General features: G+C 36.6%; 1 long non-coding RNA gene across 2 annotated transcripts in view; it reads left to right on the top strand.

Annotated features, from left to right (window-relative positions):
- LOC144580583 (uncharacterized) overlaps positions 1-18,481 on the top strand; it is a 514,841-nt gene that overhangs the window by 484,265 nt on the left and 12,095 nt on the right. The gene's annotated exons all lie outside the window — the stretch shown is intronic.

Here is an 18,481-nt window from a genome sequence, read left to right as displayed (position 1 = left end):
CACATTGTTTTATCCAGTCTTTCTTTGAGGGGCATATGGATTTGTTTCACGTCTTTGCTATTGTAAACACTGCTGCAATGAACATACTAGTGCATGTGTCTTTATAATAGATTGATTTATAATTTTGGGGGTATACACCCAGTAATGGGATTGCTGAGTCAAATGATATTTCTGTTTCTAGATTTTTGAGGAATTGTCACACTGTCTTCCACAATGGTTGAACTAATTTACACTCCCAACAACAGTGTAAAACCTTCCTATTTTAATAACTGCCATTCTAACTGGTGTGAGATGGTATCTCAATGTGGTTTTGATTTGCGCTTCTCTAATGACCAGTGAGGATGAGCATTTTTTCGTGTTTCTTGGCCACATGATCTTCTTTTGAAAAGTATCTCTTCATATCTTTTGGCTGCTTTTTGATAGATTTGTTTGCTTTTTTCTTATATATTTGTTTTAGTTCTTTGTAGATTTTGGATATTAGCCCTTTGTCAGATGGGTAGCTTGCAAAAATTTTTTCCCATTCTGTTGGTTGCCAGTTCAATCTAATGTTTCTTTGCTGTGCAGAAGCTCTGGAGTTTGATTAGATCCCATTTGTGTATTTTGGCTTTTGTTTCCGTTGCTTTTGGTGTTTTAGTCATGGCGTCCTTGCCTATGCTTATGTCCTGAATGGTTTTGCCTAGGTTTTTTTCTAGGTTTATATGGTGGTAAGTCTTATGTTTAAATCTTTAATCCATCTGGAGTTAACTTTTGTATAAGGTGTAAGGAAGGGGTCCAGTTTCAGCTTTCTGCACATGGATAGCCGGTTTTCCCAGAACCATTAATTAAACAGTTAATCCTTTCCCCATTGCTTGTTTTTGTCATGTGTCAAAGATCAGATGGTTGTAAATGTGTGGCGTTACTTCTGAGGCCTCTGCTCTGTTCCATTTGTCTATATCTCTGTTTTGGTACCAGTACTATGCTGTTTTAATTACTGTAGCCTTGTAGTATAGTTTGAAGTCAGTTAGTGTGATACCTCCAGCTTTGTTCTTTTTGCTTAGGATTGTCTTGGCTATGTAGGCTCTCTTTTGGTTCTGTATGAAGTTTAAGGTGTTTTTTTTTTTTTTTTTCCCAATTCTGTGACAAAGGTCAATGGTAGTTTGATGGGATAGCATTGAGTCTATAAATTACTTTGGGCAGTATGACCACTTTTATCAAGATAATATATATTATATATCTTTATAATATATTATAATCATATTATCTTTATAAATGATATATCTTTATTATATATTATATTTTTATTATAATAAAGATAATATATGACAAATTTTGAGAGTTTAGTTTGCCTATATTTGAAACATGTATGTAGAACACATATGCATACATATTTTACCCAACATCCATGTTCTTTTCACTGCACTCTAAAGCCTTTTTGTATTACCAGTCAACTCATATACAATGTAAGTGGAAAGATTAAGCTTTTCTGAAAAGTTAAAGGACATTGTTAAATGTTATAAGTATCAACATTAAGGACGTTGAATATTGTCTTGCATTGAATGAGATCATAAGTATGTATATCTGTTTTTAAATGTCTTTCTAGTGACCATAAATTATAATCTTATTTTAGAGTATTATAATAGGAGTTCTAAGTATCCATAAAAATTATGGTTCTTGTCTTCTTGAAAGTGCATGGAAAAATTAAAATTTCCTAATTTTCTGAAACTGAGATGATTAAATATCTAATATTTTGTCAATAGAATACATGAGAAGAAGTGGCCTGTCACTTCCATTGATATGGACTGGAGACAGGAAAACACTGGATAAAAGAGGCCAGTCCCTGAGAAAGGCCCCACCCTCAAGCCTGAAGGCCCTAAATATGGACAGACATTCCTGTTATCATGCCACAGTTTTTGCCTTTTGGCCTGCCACAGCCCCATCCTGTACCCATATAAACCCTGAACCCCTGGTTTCACAGGCAGATAAGCAAAGAGATGAGGAGATACACACATTAAGGGCAGAATGATGTGACAGAGAAAGAGAGAGGAGGAGGAATGTCTGAATGCCAAGAGGAATTCATCCAAGGGTGGTCTGAGAGGTGTTTGGCTTGTGGACAGTGAGACTCCAGAAGAGGATCTTCATACCATTCCATTACCATTTTCCACTACACATCCCTCCTGCTGAGAGCCATCTCTACCACACAATAAAACCCCTGTATCCATCCTTTGAGTCTTGTGTGTGACCCAATTCTTCCAGGATACTGGATAAGAGCTCAGGATACAGAAAACTGTCACACTGGCCCTCTGCCCCTGCAGAAAGGCAGAGGGTCTACTGAGCTGGTTAACACTCAAGCCATCCATGGACTGCAGGGCTAAAAGGGCACACTGTAACACACTCCCACGTGGGCTCCTGCACCTGTTCGTCTGTATGCTCCCCTTCCCATCAGGGGTTTGAGCAGCAGCAGTGGTGACCAAAGAGGCAGATCACACCCCTGCCACCTATCTTGTGAGGGGGATCAGGGAACTTTGCTGTTTCATAAGGCCAAAGTATTTGATTGACTGTATTTGATTTTTCACCTTTCTCTTCTCGTTTCACACTGAACCCGAAGACACATGTGTTTGTCATTGCATCATAAAATGGTATAGGGTGATGTGTGGACATAAATCTACCACCAATTTGTGTTGAGTATGTAAAGTTTAGTATAGTTTAAAATAAAATTTCATTGTGTTAAGCTATGAAGATTTTTGATATTTAGTTATGGAGCATAGTGAAGCTTCTTCTGATCGATTAACTTAAAATGAATATATTTCTCAAACATTATTCCTTCCTCACAAAGTGGATTGCATAAAACAGCTTATATAGTAAAACATCAGAAGCAAGAAAATGTTCCTATGATCATTATTGCATTTCATCCTTCCTACAACCTAATTTTTTTATCATCTTATTTTGAAGAAGAGGGTGTTCAGGCTCATGGGGGCAAAGGAGGTTGTTCCGTACTGCACAGCAATTACCTAGAGTCTGAATGTGAATGCAGATAACTTAGCTTTTAGCTCAGGATTTCTTTCTTTTGTCCTTGGCCATTCCAAGTTCTTAGTGCCAAATCCAATAAATGTGTTTTAGATTTAAATGGACTCTTTTAGTAGGTTCCTTAGCTGCCTTTGACATTATTGATGTTGTTCTCTTCAAAATTCTCTATTCTCTTGACTTCCGTGACACCACCTTTTTAAAAATTCACTCTTTTGTATTTCTTTGCCTCCTTCATGAACTTGACTTCCTCTGCCTGTCTCCTAAATATTAATATTTTTATGTGTTCACTGCTAATTTCTTTCCCTTTTCTAGCATCTCGGACTGGGTGATCTCACTCACTCTTATGATTATAATTCTCAGTTCTATGCTAATGACTTTCTAATTTATAGGCAAGTACAGTTTTTTTTTCTAAAATTTAAAGCTCTATAGTCAGTGCCACAGAAGCATCTATTTTTTGAACATTCCCAAGGCAACTCAAATCCATTATTCCCAAAATAAATGAACCTTCCTTTCCATCTGCAAGTTACATGATGCCGCATATTTTATATGATGTCATTATCATTCACTTAGTCACTTACTCCAGAAGTTTGGGCACAAGTCGAGACCCATTCGTCTTCTTCATCGCAACACAACTTATCAAACTGTAAATTATATTGATTATAACTTCTGGATAATGTAGGTGTTTTGTGCCTGTTTCCCTCCTTCTGCCAAAATTCCAGATAAGTTTTGTTGTTGTTGTTTGGTCCTTTCCATTGAACTTATATGCAGACAATAACTAGGTATTGTGCAGCCATCTCCAGCTTTATTTCTCATTCAATCATACTGCTAGTGGTATGCTGGCCTTATAGCATCTTTTAATCAATTGTATTGAAGTATAATTAAGATATAATAAAATTTACACATATTTAAAAACAGTGTTTAGTATGTCTTAATAAATGTATGTGCCATTGTATTCACTGCCGTGGGCTGCCATAACAAAAGTATCGTCGACTGGGTGGCTTCTACAACAGTTACTTATTTCTGCACAGTTCTGGAGGCTAGAAGACTAAGATCAAGGTGTTCAGTTTTCAGTGAAGTCTTTCTTTTTCATTTGCGGACAATCCCCTTCTTTCTGTGTCCTTACGAGAGAGAGAGAGAGAGAGAGAGAGAGAGAGAGAGAGAGAGAGAGAGAGAGAGAGAGAGAGACAGAGAGAGAGAGAGAAATATATATAAGAATCTAATGTCTCTGGTGGGTGTGGTGGCTTATGCTTGTGATCCCAGCACTTTGGAAGGCCGAGGCAGATGGATCACAAGATCAAGAGATCGAGACCATCCTGGTCATCATGGTGAAACCCCGTCTCTACTAAAAATACAAAAAATTAGCTGGGCACGGTGGCGCGTGCCTGTAATCCCAGCTACTTGGGAGGCTGAGGCAGAAGAATTGCCTGAACCCAGGAGGTGGAGGTTGCGGTGAGCCGAGATCGCGCCATTGCACTCCAGCCTGGGTAACAAGAGCAAAACTCCGTCTCAAAAAACAAGAAACCAAAAAACAGCAAAAAAACAAATGAAACTCAATTAATAAACCACTTGTGTGCTTTTTGCTCCTATATTAGTTAATCTTCTTGAGAGTCCATATAAGTGAATCATACAGTGTTTATGCCTTGTGTTTTACTTCTTTCACACTGTGTAATGTTTCTGAATATCTGTTTTTGTCTTGGGATTCAGTAGTTCATTCCTTTATATTGCTGAGTAGTATTTCTTTATATGGAAATACCATGATTTCCTTATGCATTTGTCTGTTGCAGTCAATTATGGCCTGACTATCTTGTGTAGGTTTGTTTTTATATTTTGTTAATGGGCATCTATAGAAAGCTTCCTTAACTTCTGTAGGAGTGAATAGTACTTTATCTAGCCTAAAAATCTTACCAAGTCTTTATTTTAGGCTTTCTTTATGGGGAGAATACACCTTGCTTTTCTGTGTGATCTTTATTCTGAAGTCATAGCATTTATTGTATCCTAAATAGTGCAGAATTGGAAATAAGATAATATGGAAAGCCCTGCAGTCTGCCAGGGACAGGATCTCATGTCCTCTCCCATTACTCTTCTCTAAGCACTGCCTGATGACTAACATCTACCCTGCTTTCAATTATACAGAAGCTTATTCTGGTAAGAGTCAGATGAACCATTTGGTACATATATAATGCAGCCCTCAGCCACAAACTTGTGGGAGACCCCATATGGATTCCCAGGGCTCTCATTGATTCACCACTGTCTTAGTCAGTTTGGGCCACTATAAGAAATAAAAATGCCATAGACTGGTTGGCTTATAAACAACAGAAATATATTTCTAACAGTTTCGCTGGCTGGAAAGTTCAATATTGAAGTATTGGCAGTTTTTGTGTTTATTGGAGGTTTTTTTTTCCAGGTTGTAGACTACTGACTTCTCCTTGTATCCTCACATGGAAAGAAAAGAAAATGATTAGAGTCTCTCTGAGATCTCTTATTTAAGGACACCAATCCCATTCATGGGGTCTTTTCCTTAATAATTTAATTACCTCCAAAAGCCTTGGCCTTCTGATACCATCACTTGGGAGTTAGGTTTCAACATATCGATTTGGAGCAGGGGAATGTTATGATCTGAATGTTGTTTCTCAAAATTCAAATGTTGGAACACAATGCTCAATGTGCTAAGATTAAGAGAAGAAATTTCAGGAAGAGTGATTAAGTGCGCTTATAAAAGAGGTGGAAAAGAGCTTCCTTTCTCCTTCTGCTGTGTAAGAGGAGCAGGCCCTCGCCAACATCGAGTATTTTGGTGCCTTGATCTTAAGACTTCTTAACCTCCAGAAATGTGAGAAATAAATTTATATTGTTTATAAGCCATCCAGTCTAAGGTATTTATGTTATAGCAGCAGAAATAGACTAATACAGGAGGACACAAACATTCAGTCTATTATATACACAAGGATACAAATGTTCAGTCTATAACATACACCTCTTAGACTCAGCTGCCCAATCTCTGATCTCCACATTCTCAGCTCAGAAGACAGCAGTGTCCTGCTCAGACATGATCCATGTATGATGAGAAATTTCCTCTAGACAGATGTCTTAGCAATGGGACTCACCAAGTGAGCTCCCCTTTAGAGATCGCATAGTGCACTGCACATTTTCTGAGCCTGGAACATGTCATGTATCTTTTCCAGTTTTAGTTTTAATGGTGCAGTTGATGGCTACCCTGGAAAATTTTACTACCTGAAACATATAATATTGTTTTAGATATATTATTTTATAATATTAATTTAGATATATTATTTGAAAATATAATTTTAGATATATTAGGTCTTAGCTATAAATCCTTAAATTATATGTACCTAAAACAGTTTGGCACGTTTTTGTTTTTCCAGGCCCTCGATGTTTGACCCTTTGACTCTATTCTTTGTCCTCTTCTAATCTCCATTTCATTCCTGAAATTTTAAATTGCTTACAAACACCATGATGCTGCTAGTTTCCATCCATTCTAGCACACATTTTGCTGTTTGACACCATAATTAATACCTTTGAAATTGGTTACGATTCCCAAAATGTTTCTGATATCATTTAGATATGTTTGCCCCATATGTTGACAATAGGCTGCTTTCAGTACGTACAACTGAGTTAACAAGAGTTTTACGAATCTCCTCAGGTGTGGGAAAATACTCTTTTAAATCTTTTAAGCAGTAAACAATCAAATGTCAACATTATCTTTCAGATAAACAAATGATGACAAGCTCTCCTTCGTTGGAAGATGGGAGCATACCTGCTCTTTTGATTGTAATGAATGGAGTATAAGAAAAGACATTTAAAAAATGTTCTTATAACATAAAACACTAAATTTGAGGTCAGAAAAAAATGACAGTCAAATATTTTAGAAATAATAAACTTGGCTGGGCACAGTGGTTCACTCCTGTAAATCCCAACACTTTGGGAAGCCAAGGTGAAATGATCACTTTAACATAGTAAGTTGAGAGCAGCCTGGGCAACATGGTGGGGCCTCATCTCTTCAAATAATTTAAAAATTATCCAGGAATGGTGATGTATGACTATAGTTCTATCTACCCAGGAGATTGAGATAGAATGATCACTTGAACCCAGGAGGTTGAAGCTGCAGTGAACCATGATTGCATCACCGAACGCCAGTCTGGGGGACAGTGAGACCCTGTCTCAAAATAATAATAGTAATAAACTTAGAAGTATATACTTTTAAAGCCTTTAGTCTAACATACAACTTTGTAAATTTCATTCATATATCTATCAAATATTTATGAATCACCTTTAATATATATACTACTTACTAAGGATACCCAAAGATAATGGAGATATTCTTCTATAAGAATGCTTTTTTAAATTGTTTCCTGAACATGCCCTAGGGGGAAAAAAGACTCTTCCCCTCAGTTGAAAAATGCAAAGTAAATTCCTTGAAAGACAATCATTTATGTACATCTCTCATCAGCTTAGCAAAGAGCTGAAATGGGAAATACTAGATTTGTCATCATGGAAAGAAACCACTTAAAGTAATTTAATACAATTTTGCTACCACAATAACCTTAATGATTTCATGAAAAATAACAACAGAGAGTATTTGGTTAATATTTTCCCTCAAACTATTTTGGTATTCATGTTATTTATACCTTAAAAATATTTACATTGGACAGACCATGAATTATTATTTCTATTTTATAGACAGAAAATTTCAGTATAGGCAATGTCAGCACCTTATCCATATGTCCTCAGTAGTTATGATTTTTTTGTTTGAAAATAAATCTTTGTTTTGAACTTTATAAAAAGCAATTCAGTACCCCATAGACTGGTGTTAAATGTTGTCTACAGTGCAAAATCCATGTTCTAACATACATAATAATTGCCAGGAGTACAGTGCTCTTGTTGATCTTGTATTCAGTCAGGTTAAAACAATGGACAATAAACGGTGAACACATTCCTCATCTGTGTGATTCACTCTTGCCTAAATGTCCCAACCTGTGACTTCTTTACTTTTCACTCTGCTAATTATCCAAGAAGTTGAAGAAGTATTGAACATCTAATAGGCCATCCTCTGGCCGATCAGTACAGTGAACAGCATTCTGGATCTTAGTTTTACCAAAGACTGCTCTGAGAGTTCCATGGCATAAATGCCGGGTAAAAACCAGATGCAATATCCAAGGCTGGATAAATAATTGAAATAATAAACAAAGCTGGATTTACTAAAATCAAATTCAAAATGATGATACTTTCAAGGAAAGAAGCATTGGAATTTCACAGTTATGATTTTTATATACATTTATGGCTTTCTGCTTCCAGAAATTGTGATATTTGACTGAGAGTTTTGCAATTGAAGCAGGCTCATCTCCATGGAGCAGCCCATAAATGACAGGGATTAATGCCTCTAGTGCAGTCCTGCTCAGTGATGGACATAAGTTGTTGGATAAATGCTCTAGCTTCTTCACTCTTCCTGGGAGACATGAGGTTTTAATTGTCCTTTGCAAACTCTCAGTGGTCTCAAGTGGGATTGAACCCTGTTTGCCCACAACTGTGACCAGTAGTAACTTCCCATTTTTTCTACTATGACATATAGGACTGGTTCTAAAAAAAAAAGAAAAAAAAAAAAAAAAAAAAGGCAGGGCACGGTGGCTAACGCCTGTAATCCCAGCACTTTGGGAGGCCAAGGCGGGCAGATCACGAGGTCAAGAGATCGAAACCATCCTGGCAAACATAGTGAAACCCTGTCTCTACTAAAAAATAATACAAAAATAATTAGCTGGGCGTGGTGGCACGTGTCTGTAGTCCCAGCTACTTGGGAGGCTGAGGCAGGAGAATTGCTTGGACCTAAGAGGTGGAGGTTGCAGTGAGCCAAGATTGCACCACTGCACTCCAGCCTGGTGCCTGGTGACGAGCAAGACTCTGCCAAAAAAAAAAAAAAAAAGAAAAAAGAAAAAAAAACAGGAAAAGAAAAGAAAAAACCTGCCCCCCCAATTTTTGTCATAGGTCAGCTTGCAGAGTAAACAACTTTTGATAGTTAGTAACTACTTTAAATTCACATAGTAATAATCGATGGAGGTGGGACAAAGAATACATGTCTTACCCACACATTTTAGTTTTTAGCCATAAGAATTGAACTGAGATACATGGTGAAACCCCATCTCTACTAAAAATATAAAAAATTAGCTGGGCGTGGTGGCATGTGCCTGTAATCCCAGCTACTCGGGCGGCTGAGGCAGGAGAATTGCCTGAACCCAGGAGGCAGAGGTTGCGGTGAGCTGAGATCACGTCATTGCACTCCAGCCTGGGTAACAAGAGCGAAACTCTGTCTCAAAGAATTGAACTGAGATAAAGGTCTTCTTACCAAATTGTCATTTTTTTTTGTCATCCTATTATCAAGTGGTTCTTCACTTTACAAATTAAGTATGACCATTTAGCTTACATAACTTGATCTCCAGTTCAGCTCTAGTTTTCAGTAATGTGTGCTAGTTAACTATTATTTTTGAAAGACAGTGCAAATTAATGGAAAAATCAGGGTTTTGAAGTAAGAAAAAACTGAGTGTAAATCTCTTTTCCACCTCTCATTTTCTATGAATATTTATTTACTATTCCAAGTTTCTTCTATTACATGATGCAAATAATAGCAGTATCTAAGTCATAGGATTTTGGTATGAATTAAATGAAATAATGTGCATGAAACAACATGGCTGTGTTGGCACTAAATATGTGGCAACTTTTGTTATGAGATATTTTCTTCTTGAAAGTAATACTTTTTCACTCAATTTTGTATTAGTGGCAAATGAATACTTAGAAAAAACTCAAGAGCTAGTTTTATTGACTTTGAGTAAACAGGCAAACTTAAGACTTCTTATATAAAGGAAGCTACTCTCAGTTTTTTTAATGCACTGGTAAAAACTTCACTGGAACCGAAGTCTTCTTACAGACTTTGGGAAATCTGACTATAGGACCGTCATTTCACAGGCTCAAAGACACTTCGAGAGCAGATAACCCTATCTATTTATACCAGTTGGTTTCCCACCGATATTCTCCCTGGCCTCAGGTGACAACATATGAAAGTTGAGCTTATCTGGAAGGCATTAAATTACTTTTGTTTTAAAACCAGAATAACAATGTGATTCTGTCTAGGCAGGATTATTTATTCCTAAGACTCCATAATGTGCTTCTATGAATAGCCAAGCCTTATAACCTTTGACAATGCCAATATAATAGCTATCCACCACAAGGTGACTTCAAGGTTTAAGGTCCTTTTCATATTTTATATAAGTTCTTACAATGTTGATGCAATGTGGGTAGGAAAAAAGAGATTCAAGTTTGTTCAATCACTTCTTGAAGATCAAACAGCAAGTGCTTGATGCCAAAGTTTGTTTTAATCCTGCTCTGTGTGATTTTAAAAAGTGCTATGATGGAAAAATATGAGGATTGAAACTTACTTGAGGGTACTGAGAAGTCTTCAAAGAAATGTTGATTTTGAGTCTGATAATATTGAATATGTTTTGAGTTCATTCTGCAACCTTCTAACTCTTTCATGTACATCAGCTCTTTCATTTCTTATAATAAACATGCATACTGAACGAACAATGCCATTTTTAGCCCACTAAGAAATAAATTAGAGACAAAGATAATTAAATTATGTTGCCAGGGTCTCACAGCCAGTAAGTGGCACAGAATTTGGGCCTGAGCAGTCTAGCTCAGAAGACAGTACGCTATGCTAAACTCACTTTTGGTGACAAGAGGATGAATTCATTATAAACAAGAAAAAGCGAAAGACAGGGGAGAATCTTTTTATTATCCTTTGTGTGTGTGTGTGTGTTTGACTGAGTTTTACTTTCATTGCCCAGGCTGGAGTGCAATGGAGCTATCTTGGCTCACTGCAACCTCCGCCTCCCAGGTTCAATTAATTATCCTGCCTCCCAAGTAGCTGAGATTACAAGTGACCACCACCATGCCCAGCTAATTTTTTTTTTTTTTTGTATTTGTAGAAGAGAGAGGGCTTTACTATGTTGGCCAGGTTGGTCTTGAACTCCTGACCTCAGGCAATCCACCACTTCAGCCTCCCAAAATGCTGAGATTAGAGGCATGAGCAACTGCGCCCAGCCCAGAAAGAGGAGATTCTAAGGAAAGGGAGCAGCATATGCTGCAAGTGAAAGAGTCCTAAACATAAATAGTGGTGTTTCCAAACCATGATCTATCATGCACTGTGAGCTAAATTACCATTAGGACATTTTGATGGACACATTCAAGAAACAGGTAAATACACTGAAAGTAGTTATTTATTTGAAAGCAGCATCATTGTGGCTTCAAGAGGAACCACAATTTCTAAAAAGCCTGAATTATATATATCATGTGCATCTGGAGGCTTTAAAAGTATAAAAAAGAGAGAGAGAAGAAAATGGCATCATATCTATAACAGATTGCAGGAACTGGCCCTTTAAGCTGGTGGAAAACCAATTGCGTAGACCCTGGCTTATTTGACCTACTTATTGATTTGCATCTCATTTAAAACCTCTGTCACTTTTTCTTTTTCCTTTTTCTTTTTTTTCCCTCCCTTCCCCTCCCCTCCCCTCCCCTTCCCTCTCCTTTCCTTTCCTTTTTTGGCAGTCTCCCCTGTTGCTCACACTGGAGTGCAGTGGTGCAATCATGATCATAGCTCACTTCAACCTTGAACTCCTGGGGTCAAGTAATGACTCAGCTTCTGAGTAGCTGAAACTGCAGGAATGCACTGTCAGGACTCACTAATTTCTTGTCAAAATATCATTTAGTATAGACAAAATCTTGCTATGTTTCCCATGCTGGTCTCGAATTCCTGGTCTCAAGTGATCTTCCCACTTGAGCCTCCCAAAGTACTGGGAAAACTGGTGTGAATCACTGTATCTGCCCTGTCTGACATTCTTAATTTCTTTAACTTTCTTTCTTTCTTTTTTTTTTTAAGATGGGGTTTCACCATGATGGCCAGGCTGGTCTTGAATTCCTGACCTCATGTGATCCACCTACCTCAGCCTCCCAAAGTGCTAGGATTACAGGCGTGAGCCACCACACCCAGCCAATTTCTTTATCTTTCTTTCTTTCTTTCCTTTCTCTTTTTTCTTTCTTTCTTTCCTAAAGGACCTAATTAGACCCAGACATAGATAATATAGCACACATACTGTCTTTCACATTTATATATCTGCACTATGTTGAAGTCTCAAAGAGCCAGTTTTCTTTAAAAGTGAATTTACAACTTAGGGTTCAATTTTTTCCATTTTGAGAGTGCATGAGTTTTTTCTCCTAATCTCTACTTCTCTTTAACCATGTCCTGGAATATTATCTTTCACTCCATCATTTTCTGTGGACTGCTTAGGAATTCAAAACCATTCTTGACTTCAACCTTACATCACTGTCAATCAGTATGAAATAAATGACCCCAATAGCTAACAGCTTGAAACCACAACCATTTTAGTTTATCTCATGATTTGGGGAGTTTGGGAAGAATAAACGCCATGGCAATTAATTCAGTGACAAAGGGGAAAAAGAAAGCATGTGTCTATAAACTCATATATATAAACACAGATATAAAAGCTAAATATGAATTTAATGTATGCAAAATATTGTTCTAACACACTGAATTATTTATGAACAGATGGAGAACTCAAACATAGGTATATATGAATAAATAAAATATAGAGTATACACATACATACACATGTATGTATTTATTGTATTGCACAACCTTGCTTAACATATGTTTATACATTATATGGACCATTATATAAAACACTGCATGTTATATAAATATATCTGTAGTAACTATGATCAAAGTATTGCACAAGTTCACACATGCTCGCATACAACATTTGGTACACAAATACTATGAGAAATAAGAAAAAAAATTCTGCTTTTGAAGGATGGGTCTATCTAGTTTTGAAAGATATAAAAATAAACTATTAACAAACAGTGAGAACATAAGAATGATATGGATAAAAAGTATTAATATATTTTTACATTGTCCTTCCTTAGTGAATTTGTAACTTTTGTGCACATGAATGTTTCTATTTGACTAAACAAATATTTTTTCTCACTTCTTAATCTATGTCTGTTCTAGGTTAGTATCATCACCCAGAATATGGTAACACACAGTTTTCAACAGGCAGCTGTAGTCTTATATGTCTGACACATAAAAACTTCATAGTGTTTAAATACCTCAAAGGAAGTGGGGAAAAATGGAAAATTACTTACACCTATAAATTACTCCATGTAGGCTAGAGTATGGTGGGCACTTTACCCACAACGTCTGATTAAATCAATCCTGTAGTTTTATACGACAGATACTTTTAGTCTCTGTATTGAGGATGCCAGGTAGACTCATGTCCTTTACCCGAAGATGTCCACATGCTAAACCGTAGACCCTATGAATATGTTATCTTACATGGAAAAAGTTATTTTTCAGATGTGATTGAGGTTGTAGACTGATATGGTTTGGATCTGTGTGTCTCCACCCAAATCTCATGAATTTTAATCCCCAGTGTTGGAGGTGGGACCTGGTAGGAGGTTATTGGATCTTGGATGCAGATTTCCTGCTTTGGTGCTCTTCTTATAATAGAGTTCTCATGAGATATGGTTATTTTAAAGTGTATGGGTCTCCTCCTTCTTCTTTTCCTCCTGCTCTGGCCATGAAAGACATGCCCGCTTCCCCTTCGTCTTCCACCATAATTCTAAGTTTCCTGAGGCTTTCCCAGCCATGCTTCCAGTACAGCTTGCAGAACTGTGAGCCAATTAAACTTTTTTCCTTTATAAATTATCCAGTCTCAAGCATATCCTTATAGCAGTGTGAGAATGCACTAAGACTATGAGATGAGAAGATTATTTTGAGTGAGATTTCTAATTACACAGGTCCATAAAAGTAGGAAACCATTCTCAGCTATGGGCAGAGAGCAGTATAACTATAAAAGAATGATACAGAAAATGTGATTATTGACCTCAAAGATAGAGCAAGGGAGACAGGAGCAATGAGTGTTGATGGGCTTTAGAAGATAGAATGGGCAAGAAAAAAAATTATCTCCTAGCGCCTCCAATAAGAAATGCAGTTCTGCCAACACATTGATTTTAGTCCAGTGAAACCTGCATCTGACTTCTGACCTCAAGAACTATACTGTAGTAAATCTGTGATGTTTTAAGCCACTAAGTTTGTGGTAGTTCATTACAGTAGCAATAAAAACCTACTGAGAAAGAGACAGAGGGTCAGAGAAGGACACACACACACACCTACACACATCCCAGACATAGACTTATGAGAGTCTTACAGTAGGCCCCATAATCTCTTCATCATTCCAATATAGTGTTGAAAGACTATATTTTCTCTAGAAGACTTTCTTTTGTGGATCAAGGACAGATTTTATAGCAGTAGAAGACATAATTCCTGCAGCCGACAAGAAAATACCTTCACAGAGAAAAGATATAATATTATGACATCAGATTTTATGGAAGGTGAGTGTAAGAGACATCATTTTGAAGAGAATGTCTGTATCTTCTTTAAACTTGTAATACAGTCTATTGTCTATGAATCCTGATGATGCCAGTTATATTAGGACCTGATTGATAAATACCATCTTGCTGTTTCCTGAGAGAAGACATTGTGCTAATTGAATTAAGTAATAGTAACACAAAACAGCAACCCCATAATGCATTGTGTTTCACATTACCCTTTTTTTCTGTCCAAAAAATGAAGAAAAACATTCACCATTTTAAAATATGAGAACCTAACAATGAATATTGAACAGAATACATTCTAATAATCTAATGTCAAAGGCTGGATAAAAATTACATCACTGCTTTGTATTAGTATTTTTGTTCTATTTTGAATTTCTCCGTTTTGTGGTTTTTTGATGTTGAATGCCACCCAATACATACATATATATGTATGCATGTATATATATATATAACCAGTTTTCAAATATTACAAGCGTTTTAACTAACTATATCATTATATAATATAAAATTATATTTTGAATGTATTCAATAATACCAAGTCATTAAAATAAAGTTGTGTGATGCCATAGTATAGGTGTATGTCTGTGAGTACTTACCCTCCCCTATCTCTCGCCACACGTATTACATTTAGGCTTAAATAGTATTGGAGTTACTGGGTATGACAGAGAGTTTTTATTTCCAGTGGTGACTCTGAATATTTAGTAGCAATTTTCAAACATGCTCTATTGAAAAAGATTCAGAAGGCTCCTATAAGGTTCATGGGGGCACATATGCACAATAAAAGATGCTGTGGCCATGGTAGGGGAAAATTGCTGGAAGTAAATATCTCTTTCACCAACTCAAAATTCAGTCTATCTACTATGCAATATATGTACATATTTCGATATTCTGTGGGTTTGAGTAGGTGGATAATTAGTTCATTTCAGGAAGTGTTCTGGGGATTAGGAGTGAGAAATTAGATAGGGTAAAGAGGGAAGAGCAAAAAGCCAGTCTGAAGATGGATGATCAAACTGGTCATCATTATAGGCACCTGGGCTTCTACATCAAGGATCCATGTAGAATGCATCTCTGAGTTGTGAGAGCAGGGGACAAAATTAAGTGGTGTTATCTACTGTTTTGTTTTGTTGTTTCATCCCATGAATTAAGGATTGACCAAGGGATGTAAATTCCCTTGCTTGTCCAAGTTTGTACTGCATGGGAATAGGAGTCTCCAGACATCCCATCCTGTGGCATCAGAGAAAGCCTAAGACAGCAAGAGAGAGACATGTGGCTCAGCTGAGACAAGCTTTCTAAATGTTTTTTCTGGAAAAATTGTCATTGCAGCAATAACTGGAATGAAAGACGGGGTATGAGAGGTGGCAGAAACATATATATGTAGTTAGAACATTCATATGCAAACCCAGCCTTTTTCAAGAAAGGATTTGTCTGACATTTTTAAGTGCATATGTGAACATTGCTGCATGTGCACGCACAAATGCAAATAATTTCTGTGAATAATTTTTCATGGCTTAAACCAAGAGTGAGCAAACATTTTAGACAATAATTTAAAAATGTGTAATTACCTTAGCATTATCTAGGGGCATTTTAGTACAGTAAAGCAAATAGGCCACATAGGTGGATTAACATTAATGTAAGGGCCATATTCAGAGTCAGAACTCTAAATTCTCTATGGTAGGAGTCTGTAAAAGGCCAATTATAAATATATTAGACTTTGAAGCTAATAAAATCTGTGTTGCTGCTTCTCAGCTCTGCCATCACAGGAAAAAAGCAGCCATAGACAATACATAGACAAATGGGTGGGGCTATGTTTCAATAAAGATTTATTTACAAAAGCATGTGGTAATTTGCTGGCCCTTGGTTTAAATAACAGAAGAATATAATGTTTTTAATATGAGATATCCAAAAAGTATACATACTTCAGGTCTTTATAAAATTAGATAATAAAATACTTGGAAAATAGAGACAATAAACAGGAATTGCCAGGCACCATCTGAGCATGAGGGATTAAATCCTGTAAAGTCAATGTAGAATGGTAAAAGGTCATATGCTGAGACTATAGAAAATAGCTCTAAGTTAGAATCAGGAAATCTGACATCTAAACCTTTCTCTCCTACTTCATCTCTATGATTTTAGGAAAAACACTTAATTTGTCTATACTTAAATTTCATCGCTTGTAAAATAGAGACAATATTAGAAACTTCACAAAATAGTTGTGAAAGTTAAATGCAACCATGTGGAAGTGCATCAGCTCTGTGCCTGTCAGATATTAGGCATTCAATAAAAACATGTAAAATCTCAATGAGATACCTTGCACAGGAGGTGTGACCATTCCAGTTACTCTCATCACTGAGACTAATCACTGTGCCTACTACACAGTCTGTGCGAATCTGCAGCAATTAAGAAATCTTGTCTAAAATCACACATCAGCTGTGAGACTGTCAGCAACAGCAGCTCTTCCTGGTAGTAAGATTCTAATAGAGGTCTTACAGAGGAATGCCTGGGCAGAAATTCAAGTACTACCATGCCACAAAGTGATTCATGATGCTTCTCTGAAATATGGAATAATATGATTCTGAATCACATTTTTTATGGCTTTTAGAAAAATTAACTAACAATATTAAACTTTTTGACTTTTAGTAACAGCTAACTTTAAGAAGCAAAAGTTACCTTAAGAGTTTTCAAAACAGAAATATTAGCAAGCAATTCATTTTGACAACTAAGAGCATGGCATTTCCCCTCCTCTAAAATTATTGTCTAATGGATCTGCTTCCCTGAGAGATAGGTAACTATGTGATTCACTCGAAATGAACTCACATCCTGGGAAAAAGCCTTTCCAGGAATACATCTCTAAAAGATGGGGGAGGCCTCATCAATTTGTTCAACAGAGTCAGCTTAGTGGGTTAGGCAGGACTTCCTTTAGAATGGACTTTGGTTAAATATCATGGAGGGAGACTTTACGATTGCAACATTCACTTACCAAAGATCAATAAGCTTCATTCTAAAAACTCTTTCATCAACAGCAGGAAGGGGAATCTCCCTACGGTTGCTTTCCTTCTCGGCTACTATTTTGGAGTGCCTGCCATTGCAAGGAACGGTATAAGCCCCTCTCAGAAGTGAATGGAATTCAGCATGAAATCGCTCTTCTCACAACATCACTTCTTTGAGATGATATCTCCAAAGTCATTAAAAAGTTTGCTGACTTCCCCTTAGAATACTGCTGATGTGAGACCTGGCAAAGAGATGCATAGACAGATTGGAGGAAGAACGAAGCTGGTATCATCTTAATTTATCAAGATCAGAAAAATATTTCAGCAGAAAATTCTGGGCAGTCATGTTGTAATTACACCATTATGCAGTTATGTAAGTGACTTTCTTGTTACTGCCTTATGACAATGTTTCATTCATTCATTCAACCAATGTTCACGACCACGTATTCTAGCTCAGGTCTTAGACTAAGTACTAGAATTAATGTGATAAATAATTGCCATCTCTGTTTTCAAGAGCTCATATTCTAGTTGGGAGGAATACATAAAAACGGACTCTAAAATACATTATGAAGATGGTTATATAATGGAAATATTTCTTGCTGTGTACCTCACCCTCTATATATTTCTCAACAAAAAGACACAGACAAATATGGGCATAAAGTTTACAATTGTGTTTGTGACAATATAAGTTCAGAATTTTTCCAAACCACCTGCTGATTGCCTACTTTTTATTTATTCAATTGACTTTCCTGTTTGTTTCCCCTTGGGCAATACTTTTGTTGCTGTAACTCAGTGACTATGATCATCTCAACCTTATTGTTAGGAATTTGGATGGCAGCAACATATGTATTCTAATTTGAATACTGGTACTGTTTTGGGTATATATTTAAGTATCACTATCTGGCATTATATGTAAACATTTCCTGGAAAGAAATCATGAAATCCCACCCTCTTCCAGGACATTCATCCTAGGAACTCCCTACATTTATCTATCTCTACTAAACCCACCAATATGTTAG

Source organism: Callithrix jacchus, chromosome 20, assembly GCF_049354715.1.
Source record: "Callithrix jacchus isolate 240 chromosome 20, calJac240_pri, whole genome shotgun sequence".
Taxonomy (NCBI): domain Eukaryota; kingdom Metazoa; phylum Chordata; class Mammalia; order Primates; family Cebidae; genus Callithrix; species Callithrix jacchus.
This window is presented reverse-complemented; position numbering and strand designations above follow the sequence as displayed.